The sequence below is a fragment of the Pinus tabuliformis genome, chromosome 3_1 (assembly GCF_031772625.1).
Source record: "Pinus tabuliformis cultivar Carrire ecotype Pingquan chromosome 3_1, CPIR1, whole genome shotgun sequence".
In the NCBI taxonomy this organism is placed as follows: domain Eukaryota; kingdom Viridiplantae; phylum Streptophyta; class Pinopsida; order Pinales; family Pinaceae; genus Pinus; species Pinus tabuliformis.
The window spans coordinates 693,518,010-693,539,834 of NC_142301.1; the positions used below are offsets into that span (position 1 = coordinate 693,518,010).

The 21,825-nt window shown below is 38.4% G+C and overlaps 1 pseudogene; it reads right to left on the reverse strand.

Annotated features, from left to right (window-relative positions):
- Positions 1–2,412: 2,412 nt before the first annotated feature.
- LOC149189032 (pyrophosphate-energized vacuolar membrane proton pump 1 pseudogene) lies at positions 2,413–3,099 on the reverse strand (annotated as a pseudogene).
- Between the last annotated feature and the right edge of the window lie 18,726 nt (positions 3,100–21,825).

Consider the following 21,825-nt stretch of genomic DNA (forward strand, 5'->3'; position numbering starts at 1 on the left):
AACTTCTATATGCTCTCAGAAGAAGCTTGCTAAATGATGGACGGAAGCTAACTCAAAGGAAGCTAATCTACTTGTGAAAAGAAACTGAAAGCCAAAAAGAAACACAAACCCTAGCAAACCCTAATTCTACCAACTAGTCCTATTGATGCAAAAATGAGAATGCAAACTATGAAAAGAGATGCCATTACTTCTAGGAAGGTAAAATGCATGTGTCTAAGTTATCACTATCTGAAGAAAACATATTTTTGTATTTTTGCTTAAGTTGTTGAAATTATCATGCATGTGCTTCTAACTAGTTTTCCACTATGCAGGGATGGATCAAGGGATGAAATGCTTTGGGAAAGGTTGGGATGGTACAGAGAGGGTCTAAGGGATCCCTAGCATTCTTTCTGAGAGTTTCACAAAGTCTGGAGGCCATGCAACCATGTTTATGAACTTCTACAGGAAGTCTGCAGGGGTTTCTACAGGAAGTTCTGTAAGTGTTCTACAGGATGTTCTGTAATTCTTCTACAGGATGTTTACGAATTGGATTTTTGAGGATGGATGGTTGATGGAGGATGCATGGATGGTTATGGAGGTAGGATGGGGGTCTGAAGTGACCCAGGAACTGATGGATGTAGTGATGAGATGATATGTGGAAGGCTGATTTGGCTTTAAGGGAGTTGAGACAACAATGGAGAAGAAGGTAGGGTAATCGTGGCAAAAGAGCAGATGGGAGATAAAGAAACAGACTTGGTGATGGAGGAGCTGATCTGGACGAGGCTCGGATGAACGAGGAGGTGATGAAGGTGATAGGGATGCCCTGCACAATGCTCATTGAAACGAATCAATGAATTCTTGCAAACAAACCAAGTCCTAGCTAACTCAATCCAACTATCAATGAAATGAATAAACAACAGCTTTGTTTGGAAAGAGAACTATATACATCACGTGAGAAAGAACATGCCAAAAGATCTAAATGCATAACAAACTCCTACCAATCTATTATAAACATGAAAAGCTACTTGAACCATCAAAAGAAACCTAAGTAACAAAGCACGAATTAAATCTAAAGAGCAGAATTTATTTCAAGAACGCAGCAAACACATAAATATGAACAAGGGAGGTATTGGGTGCTTGAGATGGGCCCAACCCCAAGAACTACAGCCTCCCAAGAGAGATTTAGAGCTGGTGCAAAGCTGGATCCATCTTTATTAATCAAGAAATGAAAAGTTACATCAAAATTGTCCACAAGGAGAGCTTGAGAATGAGCTGAAAGAAAAGCTAATCCATGGCCTAAAAATCGAACTACAAAATGACTAACTAGTGGTTGAGACAAGTGACTAACCACTAGCTACAAAATGACTACCCACTAGCTAACCAAAATGAGGCCCCAAGCCTTCTTATTTATACAATTTGAGGACCCAACAGTCCTCCTAAAAGTTAGGGACTTGGCTGCCCAAGACTTGTAGTTAACATCAGTCCTACTTGACTTTCTTGGCTGCCCTTGGGCTGATTGATTCGGTGGCCCTTGAACTCCGAGCTGATGGTGGAGAATTCGAGGTAAGGGCCCATAAATGAGGGGGACACCTTCCTACAAATCCTCTAGCTTGTTCTCCCACGAATTTGGCTGCCAAGTGCTCATTAAGACCTTCCATTTTGTCTCCAAGTTGACCAAAAAGGCTACACAAAGCACCCATTAGACTTGTTGGCATAATGACTAACCAAATTCACTCTATTAACATAAAAATAATAAAAAACATGCAATAAACAAATGAGAATGGTGGACTAAGCCAAATTAGGAGGTTGAATGAGCCCAAACAATTGTACATTTTTGGGGCTCATCATCACCCCCCTACTGAAAGTGTTGCTCATCCTCTGAGCAACCAAATCTCTCCCCTTGTCCTTGATGGCCCTAGTGACTTCCTTGGCTAGCATCTCGGCCGATTTCTCCTTTGGCTTCCCGCTTTTCAAACTTTCCTGTAGAAACTGTTCGCTGGCTTCCTGTAGAAACAGTCTCTGTCTTCCTGTAGAAATAGTCTGCTAGCTTCCTGTAGAAACAGTCTGCTAGCTTCCTGTAGAACCAATTTCACTGATTTTACTTGCTTGGCTGGGGGTGCCTTCTCCTTGAACTGCGCTGCCTAAAAGCTGACGAATCCAACACAAATGGCAAGTCTAATGTATTATAAAAGCACACACGTACAATGAACTGCCCGAGAATAGATATTGCATGCCGAAGCTGGATGGGAAAAAGTGTTTCCAGACCTTTAAATCACTGTTTTTCCATTGGTTAACCTTGATTCACGTTTCTGTTCCTGACATGACAATACTTTCCGACTGCGGCATCTTTCTTTTCTTCATAAAATGCTTACTGCAATAGCAAATATGGGAATAATAACATATTTGTATCCCAAAGCCAACCCAAATATAACATTAGTTGCTTCTTCCAGTCCTGCATGAATCGGCAACATCTTGGACAGGGTTGTAAGCATTACTAGTGCAGTATTCAGTGACAAAACCAATAACAAGGCCAGACCACAAACCAATAGCACCACAGAATAAAAGCTCCCAGTTCTTTACAACCTTCTGGGCACCAAAATTGAAGATAGTGAAGGATGAAGGCAATGCAACTAGGCTTACAGCAGCAATGCCAAAAGTCATCACTACTGTGGAGATAATAAGTTGCTTTTTCAATGCAGGCTCAATTTCCTTCACAACCTTGATCTCAAATATGTTAGTTGCAAACAGAGTTGTGATTAAGCAAGCAATGATACCCATTGAACTAATAAGCAAGGGATAACACATGGCAGTAAGATCATGAGAGTTTCCAAATGATGATATGGATGCAACAACCAGAGCTGCAAAGGAAGATTCAACATAGGACCCAAATAGATCTGATCCCATACCAACGATATCTCCAACATTGTCACCAACATTATCAGCAATGACAGCTGGGTTGCGTGGATCGTCTTCAGGAATGTTCCTCTCAACCTTGCCAACAAGATCAGCACCTACATCTGCTGCTTTGGTGTAAATACCACCACCTACGCTGCCAAACAGAGCCATGGAAGAACCGCCAAGACCATATTTGAAGATGTTAAAATAAGTTTTGCTAACCATTTCATATATTTTTCTTCAAGATGTTCTGCTAATTTTCATTTATCTCCATCTTGAGACAAGACAAACAATAGTTCCACAGCATGAGCTCGCATTTCAGAGTATGTAACTTCGCAAAAAGGGAAGCAATACCTAAATTTGAATACACTTCGAGTGAATCATGTTGCAAGTGCAAGTTGACTAACGGTCTTTGAACTTAAGCCGAGCGCTCAGTGATGTCTGCGTGATTTTTGGAGTGAGGTGGCACATCCGTGTGCTGGCTTATGCGACTGTTGTCTCCACTGCAGTGTTTAACTATTTGTTTTCTGTTGTTAATCACATCCATCAAGCATGCTGAAGTTTAACTGTCCATCACTACCTGTTTTCAATTTTCTTCCTGAGATGGCTGAGTGCACGTGTCTCATTCACCCACCAAGTGCTGTTGAACTGGATGAGGGTGGCCAGTTAGCTGGCCACCAATTTGTCTAAATCCAACCATCTCATTTTTCACGCAGTTCTCGAATTACATTCATGAAACAGAGGAATTAGTTTAGTCACATACCTGCAAGTCGACTGGCTGCTGTGAAGCTTTTTTCTGCATGCATGTGTTTATCTTCATTTGCTGCATGTATGGTGGCTTGATTGATGATTTATGGCTGTTTTTTTCTTGTGAAGGTGTCCTCTGGATGGATCTAAGCTGCAGGAGTTCATTTCCACGTTCAACTCTGCCCGTTCAAGCTGCTGCTGCTGCATGGTCACAAAACCAGAACTTCTTTTTGCCATTTCTCCCAAACGGTAGATCGGTTTGATTTGAAACTTGGTGAGCATGTTCCTACCATCATTATGCATCTCCCATAGCAAATTTGTGATCAATGGATGCACGGATTTCGCGAAAAATGGAAAATGGCTGAAGATTTCAGAGGTCAATTTCTCGGAAACCGTGCATCGGAATTGGCTGAAACTGCTTGGGTAGGTTACTATCACCCATGTGCATCTCCCCATGAAACAGGTTTTGAAACAGATGCACGGTTATGGAGAAAATGCAAAAATGGCTGATGGTGATGGAGGCTAATTTCTTGGAAACCGTGCACCGGAATTGCATGAAACTGCGCAGGCATGTTTTCATCAACCTTGTACAATTCCCCATAAAACGGTTTGTCAAATGGATGCATGGTTTTGAAATTATGGCAAAAACGAATTCTGCTCTATGTGTTTTTGCTTCAAGGCACTTTGCATGTTCGTTGCATGGGATGACAAAATGAATTTTGGCTGTGATGCAGGTATGGAGATGATGGAGGAGGAGTTGGAAGATTGCAGGAGGACTTTTGAACCTTTGAGGAAGCTACCATGCTTGCCAAACCACTTTTTGAAATGCATGCCTAGTTTCCCACAATTTCTACGGGAAGTTCCTGTAGAAGCACAATGAGAAGCACAAGGAGGTGAAAAGAAATGATGGATAAAGGCACGGGATGGACACATAAGTGCTTGTAGGCCTGATCAACAGATTCCCACCATCAGATTCACTTTTGAAATTGGATTTGGCTCGTCCAAAGATTCTACAGGATGTTTCCTGTAGAAATACAGAGCTTCCTGTAGAAGGCACAAGAAATTCCTTTGACCTTGATTTGAGTGCTCCTCCTGTCATGAAACGTCCTTCTTGCAACCTGCAATGTCATTGCTGCAACATGAAATTATTCAATGGAGATTAGCTTTATTTTTCTTTTTCTTTTTCTCTTTTTTTTTTGAAAAACAACTAGGGCGCCTCATGGAGGTTTTCACCCTAATTGCCTGCCTTGGGCGCCTCCAAGGGAGGTTTTCACCCAAAGATCTTATTCTCTTTTCTCTTTTTTCCCAACCCATTGACTGCCTCATGGAGGTTTTCAATCAATGAGCCAATCTAAGGTGCCTCCGAGGAGGTTTTCACCTTAGATTTCTATTTCCTCTTTTTTCATTTTTTTTCTTTTTTCTTTTTTTTTTCTATTTTTTCCTACTCTACCCTACTTGAAAAACAAAATCATTTTCAAGTATAAGAATACTTCCAATGGAGCCATGTGCACATCGAGATTAGAGACAAGATGATGTGAAGGCTCAGAATGCATGCTTTGACAACTATCCAAATTTCAGAGACAAAATGATCTGACTTTGAAAGTACAAAACATAGCTGAGGAAGAGAGTACTGCTGCAACTTAGTGACTGTCTGGAACCATGTCTCAATATAGCTTTGATATCCTTGGTTCTTTTGCTGATCTGGATCATTCTTCATGTCACCTTATAACATGACCTTCTCATCTTCCTCTTTTTGCTGATATTTCTCTTGAGTACATGGAGGATTTGATGATAACCATGAGGGAACTCTCTCGATCTCTGATTCTGATCTCTTCTCTTCATCAAGTGCAGCCCGTGGTTCTTTGATCTCCTCTTTGGAATCTTCTTTTACTGGATGTGATCCTTCAGTGCTTTCAAGATGATCTCTTTTTTGCAATGCTTTTCCTGAGCTATGGTGAAGATCATTGAGCTCAAGAGGAGTCATTTGCACATGTTGTGCCTCATCTTTGCAATTGGGTTGAGCTACTCCATTGCATGGTTTTGGAAATGGTGGTACGGGTGGTTGAGTGGAGGTGTGAAAGTGAGATGGAGATGGATGGCATTGTGGTTGGGTAGGAATTTGGGGTTGCCTTGGTGGAGGAGGAGGCGATGGTTGTGGATGAGCAGGTGGTGGAGGAAAATGAGCGGGATGAGAGTTGTACTGGGGCCTCCACTCCTGATAAGGTGCATTCCACTGAGGCTGTGGCTGAGCATAAGAGTGAAATGAATGAGCAACTGGTTGGGCATAATATGGATCTGTGAAGGAACAAGGAGAATATGACCAAGGAGGACTTGTAGACCAGGAAGGATGGGCAGGGGGATCCCAAGAAGGCATGGAAGTGGCTTGATAAGGGTCATAATAGGTCTCAGGTATCCCTTGCAGTTCCTGCTGGTAAGATTTAGGTCCATGTGGCCTCCTTTGGTTCATATAATAGAGTGATTTAGTGGCTCCCTTGGCTCTTTGATATGCAGCTTTGATTCTGGGCAAGGAAGGGCACTGATCTGTAGGATGGTATTCTTCACATACAAAACACACTTCTAGGGAGTGCATTGGACATTCGTTCCTAGGATGCTTTTTAAGGCACCTAGGACAAAAAATGACCAAAGCCCTCTTAGCTTCTTCTTGCCTCTTTTGGATCTGCAAGGTATCCAGTTGCATGGCAAGAAACTGCCTCATATCACTCTTGAAATCTTCGATCTGATTTTCAAATTCATCTTTAGACAAGATGTTGCTCCCAACATTTCTACTTGTAGCCATTTGCTTCAGAGGAATGTTTTCTTCTTCTTCTCCCCTAGAGGTTCTTCAGATATGTCTTGATGTCCACCCTGGGGTTCTTCAATCACAGCCATCGAAGAAGAGAGAATCTTGGCTGTGTGAAGCAGTGGGGGTGTTGTGCAATCATTTTTCTAACTTATCTCTACTCCTACAAGGCATGAAATGAAATCTTTTTGGTTAATTTTTTTCTTTTTTCTACTTATACTTGCAAAAATGAAATAAATTGAACTGCAACTAACTATCTTGCTAAAATGAACATGCGGAATTGAAATGAAAGCAGGAAAGGACTAATCTATTTTGCTCAAATGAAATTGCAGGAATGAAATGCTAGGCTACGCTTGCGAAATTGAAATGCTAATCTACGCTTGCAGAAATGAAATTGCGGAATTGAAATGCTAATCTACGCTTGCAGAAATGAAATTGCGGAATTGAAATGCTAATTTATGAAAGCAAGAAATGCTAATCTACTTTTGCATAAATGAAATTGCATAATGGAAATGAAATAAACTACTTAGCAGAAGGTTGTAGTAGAAAATAGAAGAATAACAACAATCACCAATACTTTGCCGCTTCCCCGGCAACGGCACCAAAAAGATGGTGGGCTCCAGTATTGTAGCAATAATGCTACAACTCCTGGAACTCCCTTCTTTAATTTTATCAACCCGGTAGTTCGTAACAAACTTGGAAGCGATGATGATGTATGCACAAGTACTAGCTCTTGTCGCAGCTGTCACTTGGTCAGCTGGCACAAGTCTGCTAGGGCTCAAGCCAACTTCTATATGCTCTCAGAAGAAGCTTGCTAAATGATGGACGGAAGCTAACTCAAAGGAAGCTAATATACTTGCGAAAAGAAACTGAAAGCCAAAAAGAAACACAAACCCTAGCAAACCCTAGCAAACCCTAATTCTACCAACTAGTCCTATTGATGCAAAAATGAGAATGCAAACTACGAAAAGAGATGCCATTACTTCTAGGAAGGTAAAATGCATGTGTCTAAGTTATCACTATCTGAAGAAAACATCTTTTTATTTTTTCTTAAGTTGTTGAAATTATCATGCATGTGCTTCTAACTAGTTTTCCACTATGCAGGGATGGATCAAGGGATGAAATGCTTTGGGAAAGGTTGGGATGGTACAGAGAGGGTCTAAGGGATCCCTAGCATTCTTTCTGAGAGTTTCACAAAGTCTGGAGGCCATGCAACCGTGTTTATGAACTTCTACAGGAAGCCTGCAGGGGTTTCTACAGGAAGTTCTGTAAGTGTTCTACAGGATGTTCTGTAATTCTTCTACATGATGTTTACGAATTGGATTTTTGAGGATGTATGGTTGATGGAGGATGCATGGATGGTTATGGAGGTAGGATGGGGGTTTGAAGTGACCCAGGAACTGATGGATGGAGTGATGAGATGATATGTGGAAGGCTGATTTGGCTTTAAGGGAGTTGAGACAACAATGGAGAAGAAGGTAGGGTAATCGTGGCAAAAGAGCAGATGGGAGATAAGGAAACAGACTTGGTGATGGAGGAGCTGATCTGGACGAGGCTCAGATGAACGAGGAGGTGATGAAGGTGATAGGGATGCCCTGCACAATGCTCATTGAAACGAATCAATGAATTCTTGCAAACAAACCAAGTCCTAGCTAACTCAATCCAACTGTCAATGAAATGAATAAACAACAGCTTTGTTTGGAAAGAGAACTATATACATCACGTGAGCAAGAACATGCCAAAAGATCTAAATGCATAACAAACTCCTACCAATCTATTATAAACATGAAAAGCTACTTGAACCATCAAAAGAAACCTAAGTAACAAAGCACGAATTAAATCTAAAGAGCAGATTTTATTTCAAGAATGCAACAAACACATAAATATGAACAAGGGAGGTATTGGGTGCTTGAGATGGGCCCAACCCCAAGAACTACAGCCTCCCAAGAGAGATTTAGAGCTGGTGCAAAGCTAGATCCATCTTTATTAATCAAGAAATGAAAAGTTACATCAAAACTGTCCACAAGGAGAGCTTGAGAATGAGCTGAAAGCAAAGCTAATCCATGGCCTAAAAATCGAACTACAAAATGACTAACTAGTGGTTGAGACAAGTGACTAACCACTAGCTACAAAATGACTACCCACTAGCTAACCAAAATGAGGCCCCAAGCCTTCTTATTTATACAATTTGAGGACCCAACAGTCCTCCTAAAAGTTAGGGACTTGACTGCCCAAGACTTGTAGTTAACGGCAGTCCTACTTGACTTGCTTGGTTGCCCTTGGGCTGATTGATTCGGTGGCCCTTGAAATCCGAGCTGATGGTGGAGAATTCGAGGTAAGGGCCCATAAATGATGGGGACACCTTCCTACAAATCCTCTAGCTTGTTCTCCCACGAATTTGGCTGCCAAGTGCTCATTAAGACCTTCCATTTTGTCTCCAAGTTGACCAAAAAGGCTACACAAAGCACCCATTAGACTTGTTGGCATAATGACTAACCAAATTCACTCTATTAACATAAAAATAATCAAAAACATGCAATAAACAAATGAGAATGGTGGACTAAGCCAAATTAGGAGGTTGAATGAGCCCAAACAATTGTACATTTTTGGGGCTCATCAGGTACCAGAGGCAGAGCATGAGGTAGGGGGTCCTTCACATCAGTTTGAGTGCCATGAGACTGCCACCATGCCAATGCACATCACATACCAGAAGGGCAGTATACCTTTGTTTGCAGCAACAAAGTGAGTATTATCTCCACCCAGGGTGGAAGGTGCCTTACTTCCAACATCAGCATCACAGGAGTAGGGAAGAGGTAAGGAGCCAGTGCATGATGAGGGGCCTTTAGGAGAGCCATCAGGTGAATGAGAGACTGAGTTTGTTCTCCTTCACGATGATGACACCGACACAGAGCCAACAAATGCAGAGCTTAGAGAGGTCATCCAAGAACAGTAGTAAGAGATTGAGGCCTTGTCCCTTGACTTGGAGAGGGCCAAGTGGAACATGAAGTAACTGGAACAGAGAAACAAGCAACTAGAGGATCAGCAGGCGATCATGGAGCTGCAAAACATTCGTGAGGATCGTCAAGCTGCTCAAAGAAGAAGGGTTGAGCTCACATCTTTGGAGCAAGAAATCAATGAGGATCGGGAGGCCAACCTTGAGAGGGTCAACATGCATTTGGAGAGGCTAATAGACAAAGCCGACAAGGACCTTGTGCTGCTGAGACACATGGAATTTCACTATCGGGCACGAAACATGACTGCCAAGGCCCGAATAAAGAGTTTAAAGGCAAAATTGAGGAAAGCAACAAGGAGGGAAAAAGAGTCAAAAGAGAAATATAGGCTTAGAATATTAGCTGCGGCTTCCTTGGCTCAGCATGGCACCCCATAGAGAACCTCCAGCCCAAATTTCAGCAAATTTGGGGAATTTTTGGTTACATGGTGATTTTTTGGACAAAAACAAGAATTTTCTCCTTGTGTGCCGCACCACTGGCGCGACGCTAAAATTCTAGATCTCCAATCAAGGAATGGTTTGAATTTTTGGATTCAACATGGAAAATCACAACTACTGGTGTCCGAGCAAGAAATTTTGACAAGATCTGGGTCTCCTAAAGGTAAAAAAACTCCCAAAAATGGCTTGTCTACCACTTTTTTGACACACAGAAAGTAGTCTTGGGAGAATGAAGATTTGGAGGGGAAAATGAGCACCAAATTCAAAAATTCCAGTTGGGTTAGAAAGTATACAGGACATGATTTCCAGCAAGCTCACTTGGGCGCATTTTGGACACCTACAAGTGCCCCAAAACAGGCCCCCAAGTGGCGTGACGCACATAGAAATTGGCGCGACGCACAGAGGAAAAACTACCAATTTGCTCCCATTTCGCGAAATTTCGTTTCGCGACTTCTCCAGGTGGGCCCGGTCATCTACACTTCGGTTTTTTGGCACCAAAGGTGGAATTTAATTTTTTTTTTCTCCAGATTGGCATCTATCCAAGTGGCAAAGGAATGCAAAGGGTCACCCCAGCCAAATGTCATGCTTGTGAGCGCTACACCTCTAGCTGATGGTTGGCTCTCCATCTCCATTTTGTAATTATTCGAGTAACTCCCAAACCCTTGGGAATTCTATCTCTTCCTCACTCATTCTATATATTGTATGCAAGCTATTTGCAAAGGGTTGGTTGGCTTGTAACTTCTGGGAGACTGTGGGAAAGAAACTTTGTTTCTTCACTGTGTAATTTTGACAGAGAATTAATGAAAGGTAGCAGCTCTGTTTCATGAGATTCTTGTGGTTGTGAGAGTAGAAAATGTGTTCTTATGTTCCATATGTATCTTTTTATGTTCCATAATTCAATTCATGTTTCATTTCAGTGAAATTTTCTGAGTGAGATTAGGTAGAATTCAATTTTTATTGCTCTGCCTGTGGGAAAATTTCATGTACAGTGTTATTCTTCTGTTGAAAAGGATTCATAAGACTATGCCCTTTTCACTTTCTTCAGCAATCTATTCATGCCACAGTACCTCAAACTAAATTGCTACATTTTCCACCTACCTTGCCTCACGGAATAATCTGTGCCTTTGTATTAAATTCTCTATTCTTTGCTTAGCACCAGTCCCATACCCTCCCAGAAGCTTGGCCATTCATAAAATTTGTTTCTTGAATCCCTATTCACTTACTAGCCTAAGGTAAATATCTCATTTCAAGTCATCTCAGACCATTTTCAAGTATTTATTCAGTGAGCGTGACTTGGAGAGAGCCCTCTCCTATTCTGGTAGGGCTAGCTACGAGACTGAGCGTGGTTTGTGGTTACCCTAATTTTTGCCTTCCTTCAGCCTAGGGCAGATTTAGGTGATAACACCCCAAACCATTCAATTTGTTGGTAGGGTAGCAGAGTTGATGACAGGATGTGTATCTACGGAAAAATATATTGATCCTCGAAACCCGGTTGTCTAAGTTCAAATTGGTAATGTCCTATTCTCTAATGTTCTTATAGACCTGCGGGCAGCCATTAATGTCATGACTAAGCAAACCATGGATTAACTTCGGTTATCCCATCTTCACCCTACTTTCACTATGCTTGAATTAGAAAATAGATCTAAAATTAAGCCAGAAGAAGTATTGGATGATGTGATCATCTCATTAGATTCTTGGGAATATATTGTTGATTTCATTGTGCTTCAGCCAAAGAACCTAGTAGGAGGACATCCTTTGATCTTGGGTCTACCATGGCTTGCTACCACTGATGCATATATTGGATGTTGTTCTGGTGATATGTATATTTCACTTGGAGACTCTACGAAGAAAGTTACCTTATATCCCCCTTGCCAGATCCGTTCAGGACCTTCGAGATACTTTGTGGTTGGATCAAACTAGTGATGACAAGACTCAGCCCATCTCCCTTATCCATCATTATACTAGGTCTTCATAAGAAGATGAGATTCAAGACTTCTTGAATAATCTAGGTACTATGCCTAATTTTGAGCCATTGAGCTAAATTTTCAGCCTAGATTTTCAAGATAATCATGATTCCCATTCTTCTGTATCGTTGCACTTGACCACTCCCTTGATTACTCCCAAGCTTGATACTACTCTTGTTGAGATTAGCCCTAGTAAATGTTTGTATATTAGTTCAGATTTGGACTCATCTCAGTGAGAGTAGCTTGTGAATTTGTTGTGAAACCATCTTAGTGCCTTTTCATGAGGTTATGAAGATATAACGGGTATCCCTCTTGAAACTTGCACACATCGCATCTATATTCAGGAAGGAACCTAACCTGTCTAACAACCCCAAAGGTGAATGAATCCAACTCTAAGAGATACTGTGAAAGAAGAAGTACAAAAACTCTTGGATGTTGGTTTTATCTATCCTATTTCTGATAGTCAGTGGGTCTCTCCATTAGTGCTATTACCTAAGAAATATGGAATATGGCATATTTGTATTTATTATCGAGAATTAAACAAATCCACACTCAAAGATTATTCTCTCCCATTCATTGACCAGGTGCTTCATACCCTTGCAGGAAAGAAATACTTTTCTTTTTTGGATGGATTCAATGGCTATAACCAGATACAGATTGCACCCGAAGATTAGGATAAGACTACTTTTACATGTCCATGGGGTGCATTTGCTTATAGAGTGCTTCCCTTTGGCCTATGTAATGCTCCAACTACCTTTCAAAGGGAAACCTTGGCTATTTTTGTTGATCTAGAATTTGTGGAAATTTATATGGATGACTTTTATGTATTTTTTGATCCTTTTCAGGAAGTGCTTGAAAACTAGGAAAAAGTACTTCTTCATTGTGAGAAATCCCATCTCATTTTGAGTGACAAGAAATGTAGATTAATGTGTAAAGCGGGGGTTGTACTTGGCCATTTGATTTCTAGTAAAGGTATCTAGGTTGATCTAGAAAAGATTGAAATCATTTTGCATCTTCCTGCACCAAAAACTTAAAGCGAAGTAAGAGTCTTTTAGGACATGATGGTTACTATAGACGATTCATTGAAAATTTTTCTAAGAAAACTACTCCTCTTTTCAAACTTCTAGCTAAGGATAGTGAATTTTCTTGGACTATAGCTTGCCAATAGTCTTTTGAATCATTGAAGGAAAAGTTAGTACAAAAACCAATTCTGAGAGTTCCTAATTGGTCTCTGCCTTTTCATATTTACTCTGATGCTTCAGATTTGGCTATTAGCACAGCTTTAGGACAAGATGAAAATAAGCAATCTTATGTTATTTATTATATTAGTAAAAATTTGTCTTCTGCTAAATTAAATTATACAGTTACAGAGAAAGAGTTTTAGCTATGACTTTTGAAACTAATAAGTTCAGACACTACATTACAAGATATGAAGTATTTGTACATACTAATCATTTTGCGATTAAATATTTGATGAACAAACCATTAACTAGTGGTAGATTGACTAGGCGGTTACTATTGTTACAGGAATTTAATATTATTATTGTTGATAGACCAGGAAAATATTTTGTTGTAGCAGATTTTCTTTCTAGGTTGGATAATCCTAGTGAAACAACTCTTGCTAATGATGATTTTCTAGATGAACATATTTTTCCTATGTCAATAGATTCTCTGTGGTTTTTTGACATTGCTAATTATTTTGTTACTGGGAAAACACCACCCCACTTGTCCAATCATGAAAAGTGGAATATTATTCAGAAAAGTGTTGCATACTCCTAGATTCAAGGAGATCTCTTTTACACAGGCCCAAATTTGATTATTTGTAGGTGTGTAAGAGAGGAGGAAGTGTTTGACATTTTGAAATCTGCTCATGATGAACCTTGTGGAGGCCACTTTGCTTATAAGCAGAATGCATATAATGTATTACGTACTGGTTACTATTAGCCTTCCTTGTTTAAGGATGTCAGACAGTATGTCAAGCGTTGTGATAGTTGTTAGCGAATGGTCCAGCCTAATCAAACCAATGAAATGCCTTTATGCCCTCAAGTTATGATTGAGTCATTTGAAAAATGGGCTATTGATTTTATAGGGCCAATAAATCCAACATCATTAAGTAAAAAACATATTTTGGTTTGTACAGATTTTGTTACAAAATGGGTAGAAGCTAAAGCTGTTTCTTTTGCAACAGAAAAAGTTGTTTATGCTTTTCTTTTTATTGAAATATTTACTAGATTTGGTGTGCCTAGAGGAATTGTTTCTAACAATGGTCCACAGTTTATTTCTAATTTGGTATAGGGTGTAATGGAGCAATACAAGATCCAACATAGGAAGTCCATGCCATATCACCCACAAGCAAGTGGCCAGGTGGAATCTACAAAAAAATTGATCGAGTCCATTCTTATCACGATAGTTGATACACATCGAAAAGGTTGGGTTGAAAGATTACCAGAAGTTTTATAGGCATACAGAACCACTTGGAGAAATAACACGGGACATACACCATATGAGTTGGTATATGGAAAACAAGTTTTTTTACCAATTGAATTCTAAATCAGAACTTTTAGGACTATAGTTCAGTTAGGACTAAATCTCTCTGAGGCACAACAACAATGTCTTCTCCAATTAAATGATTTAGATGGGTTTTGAAGAGATGTTTTTCTACAGAACATACTGATTCAGCAGCAACGTAAGAAATGGCATGACAAGTTTATTTAGAAAAAGCAGTTCCAACCAGGTGATTGGGTTCTCCTTTATGATTCTAGATTTAATTTTTTTAAAGGGAAATTCCATACATGTTGGACAGTACCTTATGAAGCGATCCGAGTATTCAAGAATGGAGCAGTCGAAGTTAAAACTATTGATGGACAAGATTCAATGTTCTTGGTAAATGGGCACAGGCTAAAGAAGTACTTTCAACCACTTAACATGAAATGTTTTACACAAGAAGTCCAACAGTAACTTGGGATGGTAGTGGAGAATGGTAATACCAACCTTTTGGAAACATGAATTCTTTTGATTTTCAAAAATAAAAATAAAAATATATATAAAAATAGAAAATGTAAAGAAAAAAATTCTTTCCTGTAATTATCAAAATCAGTTTGCTGACATGATTGTAGAAGGATCAACCTGAAAACCAGCGTGTTGGCAGGAAGATCAAAAATTTCTAATAAAAAGAAAATGTTGCTTGATCTTTAGACGTGCTAAGATACCACCATGTAAAAGTAGGTTCAACAGAACCAACCTTTATACATATGGGGTAATTAGCATGGATATTTTTTATTCAAGTAACGCTTAATTTTCACTGCAATTATTTTTCTTCCTTTCTTCATATTCCACCTTTGTAATACTCCCTCAATTTTCTTCTTTGATCCCAGAATATTGACCTTCCCATATTCCTCTAAATTTACCCTATCCGCTTCGAAGAAATCCCACTTTAACCCTGATTTTTTTTCCTATAACACTTCTGTTTAATCCCTCTTTTGGTACTTTCTTGGAATCTCTGTAACAGAATTCCTTCCCATTCTAAAATTTCCCCTTTCCCACTTCTTTATTCCCTCATGAACTTGTTGTAAGATCTTGCATACAAAGAGCAAAAGGATGTGCTCTGAACATCATAAAGGGCAAATCATATTTCAGAATAAAGTTGAGGAAATCATGTGAAATCTAGCCTATATTTTATTTCTTTGTCTTAATATTATGCTAGCACTAGTGCAAGCATGTTGTCCTATATGATAAAGATAAGCAGGAAAGTACTAGTAGAACGATATGAGTTAAGTGGTGCAAGATCAGTACAAGCATGCATATTGTTAGCAACATAGTACAAGTTAGCATAGTACAAGCCTCTGAGCACGACAATCTATCGATCCTTGCAGATGCGGTGAAGATTGCAGAAGTTGGGGATGATACTTTGCTGACTGATTTTATCAAAAGGGCCCATAAGAAGAGTAAAATATCTTATGCAAGTGAAGAAACACAACTCCCATAGGGTGTGGAATCCCATCTTGCACTAGTACAAGAAGAAGCACCATCCCGAGAGGAAGAATTAGAAACAGAAGGAGGATCTGAAGAAAAAGAAGACACAAGAGAAGAAGAAATGGATGAAGAGAAACCAGAATAAGAGATAAGAGGAGAGAAACCAGACGACGAAGAAACAAAATATGAAGCAGAGAAATAGGAACCTGAAGAAGAAATGGTGGAACTTGAAAAAGAAGAGACAGAACCCACAAAAGAAGAAGAACCAGAGGAAGAAGAACTAGAGGAAGAAGAACCAGACAAGGAAGACTTAGAAAAGGAGGGACCATGGGGAGAAGAATTCCATGATGTGACCATGGCAGATATGGAAGTCCCTGAGAAAGTTACATCCCCTACTAAGACATATATAGGAAAGGAATTGGTGACTCTTGCTACTTGGATAGCTGAGTTAGAGCTCCAAGTGCAAAACTTGGAGCAACTTGTGTCTGAAGCACAAGAGGAGAAAGAACAAAGAAGAGGAGAATTGATGGCAGAGCTCAAAAAAAAGAAAAGCAAAGTTAGATTTTGGAAATATAGGGTTGGACACTATTTAAGGCCGTTGAAAAAGGTAGCAAAGAAGTTAAGGCACATCAAGAAGAAGAAGGCTGAAATAGTGTAGCCAGAGGACATTGTGCCAGAGCAGGATTGAGTGGAGTGCTCAAAATTTTGAAGTTTTTTTGCAGAGGTAAAGATTTTTGTGAGGACACACAATAGTTTAGGGATGGGAGGGTGTTAGTCCCCTAATTTGCATCCTCTTTTACAATTTTTCCCCTCCCAAATCATAACCATTTACCCCTATTTTACCTATCTTATACACCCTCACCTTGCACTAGTGCAAGAACGATGACACATTTTGCATTAACTTTATATTTTACATTTTCTAACTTAACTTAGCATTTATTAATTATTTATTACGTGATTTCTTTCTTATAATTACTTTCATAACTTATCGACACCTCCTATGTTATTTAATAGTTAAATGCTCACCTTGACCATTGATCTTAGTGAAAATTGGATCTTGCACCAGTTCTAGCATCACGAATCATGGCATAAAATCTGGATCTCTTTGATTGTAGCCTAATTTTGCACCCCATTAGCCATGCCAACAAAACATATCTAAAGGTACCCAAGTCCTAGTTATGACATCAAGGAAATCTAGAGTAGCTGAGATTGGACTTAGGAGGAACGAACAACTGGAGATAGCCATGACCTATTCTATTAAAATAACTAATTTTGAAGGCCGAAAGCTTATTTTTCAATTGGTTATGTAATTTGTTGTAACGATCTAAATTTTGCAATTGGCTATGTAATGAGTTAAACAATCCTTTTGGCCTTCAGCCAAGGATGTATACAAGGAGAAATGTAAATAGGACGAAATGCTTAATGGTTGATATAGTTGTATAGAGCAAAGGTAGAACCAAGAAGGCGGTAATAGGCTTGTCTTTTGTTATCACCCAAATCTGGGCTGGATATGTAATCACGCATGTATTTTCCTTGATGATTTAATAAGAAAGGGAGCTTTGACTTGCGTTTCATGAATATTATTTTTTATGTTTAACAGTCGATGAATTTATATAGTACTAAGTAGCATTTCTATTTGAAATGGAAACGAGCTGGTTGGCTAGGGCCCAACCAACCCAACACGTTCTCCCTCTTTTTTCTTTTCTTGTAATTTATATTTTAAACTACCAAGTGTGATTCAATTTGCAACCTCTGAATTTGTGTTTGAGTGAAAGTAGATCTGCAACGTGAAGTAGTTAAATTTCCTTTCCCTGCATCTGATTTTGAATTAGTTTCCCCCACCTGGTTCGAGCATGAGAAATTACCTGCACTAGTGCACGTTGGTATGCTATTCACTTTCTGCATGTTTGGTTTGGTTTTCCCCACCTTGTTCAAGCAGGAGAAATTAACTGCACCATTGTACGTTGGTGTGCTATTAACTTTCTACATGTTTTGTTCGGATTTCCCCACCTGGTCCGAGCATAAGAACTATTCCTGCACCAGTGCTAGATAGTGTGATGCAGCAAGCCTCTTTAATTTACTTGTAACAACTTTCTTGCTTTCATTAACATTTCATAACAGGATAAATTAAAAATATTGTTTCTCTATTTCTGCACTTTGATAAACTCATAAACATTCATCATTTTTGTATGCAATTTGGATTCATAACACTTGCAGTAATTAAGCATTGATTTCAAGAATTAAAATTTAAAGTGTAAGAAGCTCTGATCGGGTACAAGAACTAGTTTCTTGTTACTAGATCTGGGTGCTATGGACTTGAGAAAGATTTGACAAGCCCTTCACGAAGAAAATCACTTTTATTACAAACATCATTTTACACCTTTTGCATAAATCATTGTTCCTGCACTAGTGCAAGCAGACCACACTAGTGCAAGATCAATTCTTGCGAGAAGGACATCTTTACATAAGCAGGTTTGAAGGGCCCATCTGTTGAAGACTACTAAAGTGTCTCTGCTAAAAAAAAACACACTCTCAGTAGCTAATCAATAGTTAACTAGAGTAATTGCCCCCTTTTATTTCTGAATCTCTTTTGCAAATACATTTCTTCTTGTTCCAGCCTTAGACTATTTTGATGGTTCAAGTTGTCTTTTTCTCTACAGTTTGATTTTGCAATTTTTCCTTTAAAGAAAGTAGGAGTTGATATTAGAAACATTTGTACCATATCTGGCATTGCTTGTGCTTCATCTCTAAATTTATGAATCCCCCAGGTTGACAACTTAAGTGTTGAGGAATTTACTTAAGTGTAATTCTTGCACCCAATAGTAAAATCAACATAATCTCAGTGTTCTAGGGGTTCTTTACGGTGATTAATTTATTTATACATTCAAAAACACATTTTATGCAATATAAAATCACTTTCTCAAAAAATATTTTATCGTCAAATTCCATCCAAAAAACAAAAACATATAATTTTTAGACTACACCTATTCATTAACATGCATACACAATCATTTATAACACCCTAGATATAAGTCGAGAGCTATACACTAAGGGAAATAACTACCAAACCAATATATTTCCATTTCCATTTATTATTAACTTCCACATACATGAATTCTCACCAACCCCATGATAAGGATAACTTGTATAATTACACTACACAATTTCTATGCCAGAGGCACAATATTGAAAGGGTCTTATACATAGAGTCCTTATTCTCGTTTTTCTTCTCAAAATCTCTTTGTATCAAGTCATAAAGTTCATCCTTGACACAAGATTCATAAAAATTCAAGGAAGGATAGGATTTATCTCATGTCCTCTATGTTTTAGATGAAAGAATCAAAGGTTTTTCATTTTCACTTTAAATTTAACTATGTTCGGTAGACTTGTTCGTTTCTAATTTTTTTACAAAATGTGCAAGCTACACATGCCCATGTCATTTAGGGAATGATACCATCACTGGTATTTACACTATTTTAAAGACTTACCATATTATTTCTCAAGAAGATTATGTTTGAATTTGGTTTCCAACCTCCATTTGGAATTCACTGTTGGAATTTGCTGAAAATAGTATTTTCAGTTGTGAACCCCCATGGAATATTAGGTGTCAACAATAGTACTTCCATTTGTGATGTTTGATTTAACTACGCACAAGTATGAGAATTCTTGGGGATTATAATCATACATCTGGGTGCGAGACACTCTGAGTCTAGAAACTAAAGTGGCACAAGAAATTTGGTGCCCATGGTGTCATTGAATTTGCATCACTACCCTACCTTTGTATTCCGGAGATACAAGACAATCAAACATACTTCATCCCTTATGTTCCTTCCATTCTTAAATTACCATAATTAGCATGGTGGAGTTTGTTACTGTTACTTTTCTGAGTGAATTTGAAGGAAGCACTACACAAAAAGCCTTCAATGCAAGGATTTTAGGAAGACATAACTTCTATAGAGCAATGGAGAAGGACGAACATCCAATCATAGACTAAAATATGGAAGTTTGTATCAAGATGAAATTTGAGATGCATCAAGTTAACCAAAGGTATATTTATTAGATGGTAGAACATAACAAGAAAGAGAAAGAAATTCAAATGTTACCTTAAACTCTATCCAACTAATGAATAACATGTAACAAACAAAATAGTGGGGGATGTGCAGTATGGAGACGTATGGAGACATATGGTTCATGAAGAAAAAATTTAAGTGAAGAACTATCATAAGCTTGTTGCAAGTGTTGAAAAAATATATGTGCATATCACTGCCATTTTCATAGTTTTACACATGCCAAAAAGGACCATCACCCAAGAAGTGAGAGGATTTATACTTTCATCTAAGCTTAAAATCCAAATCTTAATGGACTCAATTGTAAATGTCAATGACAATATCCATATTCTTGATGTTTGATTGTAGGCAAAGAATGTGACAGCATGTGTGCTTTGGAGCCATAATGGTAGGAGTTGCACAATTCCCCATTATTATTCAAGCTTTTGGGATTATTATTGAGTCATTAAAGTACATTTTGCTCAACTTCTTAGAGACATTTCAACCCTCGCTCGAATATTTTGATGATGATGTAAATCTAACTGACTTGTATCGTCAAATGATAGTGTTATTCAAACAATTTTTTTTCCTATACGTATCATGTGGTGAAGCATAGACTTGATCCAAGGCATGCTTCCTAGATGTTTAAAGACAAGACATAATAAGGCATATCTAAACCTATTTCTTTTCACATCCTTACCAAGGGGTATGAAGAGCAAGAGGAAACACAAAGTTTGGGCAAACATATAATGATGAATTCCAATAACCTAGAAAAATGCATTTGAGGAGCCATTTTAGAGTGATAATAAAATGAGGGCGATGATGGCATAAATGATGGAAACATAGAAAAAATTCAACAATTTCATCAACTGTAAGAAAATAAATTGTCCCATGCTAAACCAAATCTCATAAACGATAGGAAAGAATTACCTAGGTCAATTCCGTCTGTGTTAGGTGAATTAAGTGGAGAGATGATTGTAGTATTCTTTATGTAGACATTATTGTACATTCAACATAGAAGATATCAACTAACAATATTCATAGATGATTATCTAATCATGATATAGTTGGCTTGATAAATAAATAAAATAAAAATATATGAACACTGAAATTAGTGCACATTCAACTAGACCAAAATCTAGAACATTCATGCTTCAAGCTAAATACCTACGGTGCATCGAGTGGATGGTTCAAAAAGGCAAGTTGAAGAAATTTGAATTTGCAATAATAATATCTTGTGAGTCCTCCAATTCCACAAGATGCGGACAAGTGAAATCTAGTGTATTATTATTGAGCCAATCCCACAGACATATCCTTGGCCATAAGTTGTTCCAGTGTCGCCTATAAAAGTGATAAATAGGTTAGCATTCTTAAGCTAGAAAGAAAAACATTTCCTATATCTATTGTTGCTTCAATGTCTAAAGGCAGGCATTGTGTGCCCACTTTTATTTATAAAATAAAAATATGAAATATTCTCTAAATGGATGAGCAACATATAAGAAGTACCACACAATGTACACCATGGTTTCTAGATCATTTTTATGAAAGATCTTTATGGAATATTATATCCACACCTCTTATGATAACATCTGTCAAATTTTACCCATGTATTAGACTATAGTGCCTTCCACCTTGTAGTTCCTGCCTGAACTGTATGAGGTTAAGGGGCTAATGACTAGTCAATATTTAGAGTCCTACAATAAAATATCAAATCAACATCCTCGAATAATTGGAAATCCAATTCAATCTGTCATTGATATTCACGTACTAAAGCACTAAAATTCACTGCCACTTGTTTTTCAATAGCTCCCCATAGCATCTTCTGAACCAACAGATCATTTAACATATCATTTTTTCCTCTGTTAATAGGAAGGATGTAAATACAAATAGGATATTTATTCTTTTATATTATAGAATCTAGCTCAAAGACATCTAGAATGGCAAAGTTCTAGATAATGTAACCGTGGTAAACAA